We start from the raw sequence: 6,358 nt of genomic DNA on the forward strand, positions 1-6,358 counted from the left end.
CCTTCTTGTTTTTTGGCATCTTAAGGAGCTGTTCTTCCTGTTTTCTCCACTGTCTGGTCATACGCTCAGTGGGAGGGGGTTCAAACGGTCTCTCTGCAGCTCCATGTCCATGCTCCTTTGCAGAGCTGGTGACATTCAGTTTGAATTTTGAGTTAAGACCATCGCTTACCGGTATTTAACTTTTTATTTTCTGACCTCTTCATGGGCTCAGAACGCTCCCGTCCCTGTTGCATCTGCACACCCTCCACCTCCACCTCCAGTTAGGGCATCAGCTGACGTGGGTAACAATAAGGCTTGATTGGAGGAAGCCTGTTTGAGAAGGGATGGGCAGCTACCCACTGGCCCTGCTCCCTCCTCGGCTGACTTCCGTGTATAAAACGCCCCTTGATTTCCAGTCTAACGATTTTAGGGGAAAAAAAGGCATCTCATACACGGAAAAGTATGGTACTTGCTCCCATAAAAATATCGAGAGACTTCCAATAAAAACGAGGCATTCCAGATCCTCTTGATAAATCAAAAGACCTGGGAACAGGAGATCCTTTGGTTACGGCTCTTCTCTTCCCCACATCTTCATCCTACACACCTGGCTCCCTGAGGCACGTGAGATGGCATCCCTTTTCTTTTTCTTTTTATTTTTTTTATTTTAATGAATCTTTATTGTTCAGATTACAATTGTTTCTCCTTTTCCCCCACATATCTCCCCACCACCCAGTTCCTACCCCCCCTCTTCCCTTACCTCCCCCCCCCGCGCTGTCCTTATCCATAGGTGTATGATTTTTGTCCAGTCTCTTCCCATACTCCCCACACAGACATCCCTTTCCCCCTGAGAATTATCAATCCACTCCCATTCTATGCCTCTGATTCTATTAAGTTCACCAGTTTATTCTGTTCCTCAGATTTTTAATTCACTTGACTTTTAGATTCACTTGTTGATAGATATGTATTTGTTGTTCATAATTTTTATCTTTCTTCTTCTTTTTCCTCTTTTTAAAGAATACCTTTCAGCATTTCATATAATGCTGGTTTGGTGGTGATGAACTCCTTTAGCTTTTTCTTATCTGTGAAGCTCTTTATCTGCCCTTCAATTCTGAATGATAACTTTGCTGGGTAGAGTAGTCTTGGTTGTAGGTTCTTGCTATTCATCACTTTGAATATTTCTTGCCACTCCCGTCTGGCCTGCATGGTTTCTGTTGAGAAATTAGCTGATAATCGTATGGGAGCTCCCTTGTAGGTAACTAACTGTTTTTCTCTTGCTGCTCGTAAGATTCTCTCTTTGTCTTTTGCTCTTGGCATTTTAATTATGATGTGTCTTGGTGTGGTCCTCTTTGGATCCCTTTTGTTTGGGGTTCTGTGCGCTTCCTGGACTCGTAAGTCTATTTCTTTCATCAGGTGGGGGAAGTTTTCGTTCATTATTTCTTCAAATAGGTTTTCAGCATCTTGCTCTCTCTCTTCTTCTGGTACCCCCATAATTCTGATGTTGGTTCGCTTGAAGTTGTCCCAGAGACTTCTTACACTATCTTCAACTTTCTGAATTCTCTTCTCTTCATGCTTCTCTGGAGGAGTGTCCTTGGCCTCTTTGTATTCCAAATCTTTGAGTTGATTCTTGCAATCCTCTAGTCTGCTTTTGGGTCTCTGTATAATATTTTTTATCTCAGTCAGTGTATGTTTAATTTCTAGTTGGTCCTTTTTCATATCCTCAAGGGTCTCATTGAATTTATCGGCCTTTTCCATGAAATTCTTGAAAAACCTTATAACCGTGGTTTTGAACTCTATGTCCAGTCGCTTATTCTCCTCCATTTCTTTGGTTTGTGATCTGTTTCCTTGGCTTCTCATATTCTCTGCTTCCCTGAGTTGGTAGGGTAGTTTTGTCTACTAGGTGTCCTATTGGTTCAACGGGTCAGCCTCCCAGTTACTTGAGGTGGACACTCTTGGTGTACCCTTGTGTACTGTGTGTCCCCCAGCAGGAGCTACAGCAAGGGCTAGTTTTCTCCTCCTTTGCTTGGGCGGTTTTGGAGCAGTCTGACTGGAGCTGCAGTTGGTTAAGCTGCCACAGAACAGGCCATTTATATGCAAAAGCCGCTGTGTGGAGCCTGGGCGGGTTTGTAGAATGTGTGGGGCGGGGCCTCAGGGCGTCACTAGGCTGGGGCGTGGCCAACGGCGATGGCTGCCGTCAGCCGTCTCTGCCTTTCCCGTTTCCAAGTCCCTGCGCCCCGCGCTCCAGCGCAGTAAACAATGATTGCTGGGCGCACCTCTGCAAAAAAGTCACTCTCACTTTCCGACCCGATGGCCGAGAGTCCAGCTTCTCCCCGTAGGCGTCTGGGCCCCCCGAGTGTCCCCAGAAACTGGATTTCAGAGTGATCGGGAGCTTGTCTCCCTGCGGGTTGAAGAAAAGCTGCGCACCCAGCCGCCCGCCGCCGCCGGCCCGATTCGCGTGCCTCCGTACCTCAGCTTTTCAGCGATTGTGCTCCTTTCTCTTCTCAGCTGTAAATCTTCCACTGAGCCAGCTTTCCCGTGGTTCTGGGTGGTAGACGTTTTTGTCTTTTAGTTGTGTTTTTGAAATTGTTGTGTGAGGCAGCAGATTAGTTGTTTAACTGTGCCGCCATCTTGGTTCTATCCATCCCTTTTCTTTATTCCAAACTGATCTTTCTTCTTCTTCTTTGAATCCTTACCCGAGGACGTGCTTTTACCAATTTTAAAAGAGAGGAAAGGAGAGGGAGAGAGAAACATCGATGGGAGAGAGAAACATTGATCCGTTGCCTCCCACACATGCCCCTGCCAGGGATCAAACCCACAATCTTTCAGTGCACAGAAGGATGCTCTAACCAACTGAGCCACACTGGCCAGGGCTCAAACCTGTCTTTTTTTTAAAAAAATAGTTTTATTTATTTTAATATACTTTATTGACTTTTTACAGAGAGAAAGGGAGAGGGATAGAGTTAGAAACATCGATGAGAGAGAAACATCGATCAGCTGCTTCCTGCACACTCCCTACTGGGGATGTGCCCGCAACCAAGGTACACACCCTTGACCAGAATCGAACCTGGGACCCTTGAGTCCGCAGGCCGACGCTCTATCCACTGAGCCAAACCGGTCAAGGGTCAAACCTGTCTTTTTACCTCAAGGGCTTACATGGGCCAGGTACCATGGCAATGGGCCCTATACTTACGTCATGTCATGGGTCCAGTACTTCCTCATGTAGAGGTCCCATCCGGAGGAGACCTAATTGTCTGATGGCCTGGGCACCAGCCTGGACCCCAGCTTCCCAGCTGGAACCCTCAGTGGGAGGAGAGATTCGATCCCAGGCTGAGGCCAAGGCGGGGCATGGCTGACTCCTTGAGGTGGTTTTCATAAACGTATGCAAGTGTGCGCAGACGCACATACCCACCCCACCTTAGGCTTCTCGGCATTTTCCTGGAGAGGGGGTCCCCAGCTTTCCTCAGCATTGCAAGAGCATCTTTTACCCCCCTCCCGCTCCCCGCCGCAACTGATTCTAGAAGCCTGGGTATGCAGTTGACAGTTGACGTGACTCCCACTCCTGGGATGCCGGCTTTTTAAAAAAATATATTTTATTGATTTTTTACAGAGAGGAAGGGAGAGGGAGAGAGAGTTAGAAACATCGATGAGAGAGAAACATCCATCAGCTGTCTCCTGCACACCTCCCTACTGGGGATGTGCCCGCAACCAAGGTACATGCCCTGGACCGGAGTCGAACCTGGGACCCTTGAGTCTGCAGGCGGACGCTCTATCCACTGAGCCACACCAGCCAGGGCAATCAGCACACTTTTTAGGCCTGGCTCGGATGAGGTCAAGAGTGTTTCCAGACCTTCAAGACACACGTCCCTTTGGCCCAGGAACTCCACTCCTGGGAGTTTCCCCTGAGGAAACACGGCCACACGCCTAGAGCACATGGATACGGGAAGCGCTAAGGCCCAAGAGAGAGCAGGAAGTGTAATGATCGCAGCGATATACAGTGAGAGATAAACCACCGGCAACCTCCCATTGCCAGCCCTAGAAGGCTAGTAAATACATGGAAGACACAGCCACACCTGAGAGATGAAATCGAGGGGTATGTTTATTGATGTGAGAAGATACAGCAGAATAAAAGCAACTTTCCAAACAGTGCTAACAGTAGGATACTATTTGATAAAACCATCTTCATCTTGGGGGTGGGGGCGGGGAGGACAATTTTACATCCCTTTTAGCAGCAAGTATTTCTGGGAGAGGGAAATACAAACATTCAAAGAAAAAAAACCCACATTATTTTATATAATCTTCAAGGAGTGTGTCTTACTTGCAGCATCGCCAAAAGTGCTTAAAACGTGAGTGTTTCTAAAGAAAAAACATCTGGCTAGAAGAGCAATGCCCCGACGGTCAGATGTGTTAGGAACTGGGTGGGAAAGGAGGCTCGAGGAACAGCAGTATAGACGGGAGCCCGCTGGGGCAGCAGCGAGAAAAGCAGCAAGCCGAGTCAGAGTAACAGGCGAGCGTCCACCCCGCGGTCAGCTCACGTGTGAAACGTGGAGGCACGTGTGAAACGTGTGTGTGTAAAAATACACACACACACACACACACACACACACACACACATACACTGAGTAGCCAGATTATTATGTGTTCAGAGGTCATAATAATCTGGCCACTCAGTGTGTGTGTGTGTGTGTGTGTGTGTGTGTGTGTGTGTGTGTGTGTGTGTATTTTTATTGATTTCAGAGAGGAAGGGAGAGGGAGAGATAGAAATGTCAGGGATGAGAGAGAATCATGGATCAGCTGCCTCCTGCACACCCGCTACTGGAGATCGAGCCTGCAATCCGGGCATGTGCCCTTGACCAGGATTGAACCCAGAATCCTTTCAGTCGGCAGGCTGACGCTCTATCCACTGCGCCAAACCGGCCAGGGCTATGCAGGGCTCTTGCCAAAGAAGTTAAAGGTGAATCTAAGTCTCCAGAGTTTAGAACTAGCTTCTATATTTGACAGAAAATACAGAGGAGAGAGGAACAAGCTTAAGGACGCCACAGAAAGCAAACAGATTTATCATGGGGGGCATTCGCGAGGACACCGGACCCAGTTTCTTCCAGTAGTATTGCTCACACAATCGCACAAAGCTTTAAAGGAAAAACCACGGTTGCCAGGGCTCGGGGAAGGGGGAAATGGGGAGTTATTGTTTAATGGGCAGAGAGTTTTAGTTTTGTAAGATAAAAAAACGTCCTGGGGAATCTATTGCACAATGTGACTACACTTAACACTACTGGATGGTACACTTAAAAACGACAAATGTTATATTACGTTTTTCTAAACCCCAATTTAGAATAAAATTTAATTTAAAATAAGTGCTTCTAAACTTAAAAAATATTAAACCTGGATAGTAAACCTGTCTTTTTACCTGAAGGTAAAAATATTAAACCTGGATATAAAACCTGGATATTAAACCTGAATATTAGAAAAGTACTAAAACAGTTAGACATATCAGGAACTGGGTGGGGAGAGGAGGGAAGTATATCTCCACATTATCCTTGGGGTCACACAAGGCATTAAAAAATCGAGACGTCTTTAGATGAACAGAGACTCAAGAGATCAACCAAATGCAATCGGTGTACCAGTTACCACGTTTGGATCCGGATTCAAACGAGCCAACTGCAAAAAACAAACGAACAGCAACAACAAAAAAACATCACATCTCAGAGATGATCAAGGAAATCTGATTATATGCCTTCCTTTGAGGTGATTTAAATTTTTCTTTGTAAGTAGATGTCTTGAAGTTTAAGGAAATAGAGGCAAGGCCGTTGAAATAAAACGTTATCAGGGCAGAATGTAGATTTAGCAAAAAAATGGCGAAGGGAGAAATGACATGACTGAGATGAGTGAGGGCCTGAGTAGACCTAGGACCCTTTGGAAAGAAGTAGAATTCACAGGACAAAGACGAGGTAGGAGCCATCCTAAAGGCAAGAACGGGGGTTGTGTAGTGAGCGTTCAACTGGCTGGGAGGTTCTGACAAGTCATGTTTGTTCTTCATTTCATGACTTGGGAGCCACCGTCATAGATCTTTAGAAATGCCTGGACGAGGAAAAGCAGGGCAGTGACGAGCAATAGCAGCAGCCCACCCTCCCAGGCAAAGCATCAAGTCGGCGACTCCAGGTTCACGTGCCTTTGTGTCTGACCACCCTGCAAGGCAGTGATGGAAGGCTTTGGACGTTAGAGCAACGAGCTACGAAAGAGATTTTTAGTGCAACTGGGGGCTCCGACCTTTAAGGAGTGACGTTTGCCCAGCACGGGACTAGGATTTGAGGTAAGGCTGGTCATGCAGATGATGCCAGAGCCCAAGAAAGCAAAAATATTGCTTTCAAATGGGAATTTAAAAAAA

This window comes from Eptesicus fuscus, chromosome 21, assembly GCF_027574615.1.
Source record: "Eptesicus fuscus isolate TK198812 chromosome 21, DD_ASM_mEF_20220401, whole genome shotgun sequence".
NCBI lineage: Eukaryota > Metazoa > Chordata > Mammalia > Chiroptera > Vespertilionidae > Eptesicus > Eptesicus fuscus.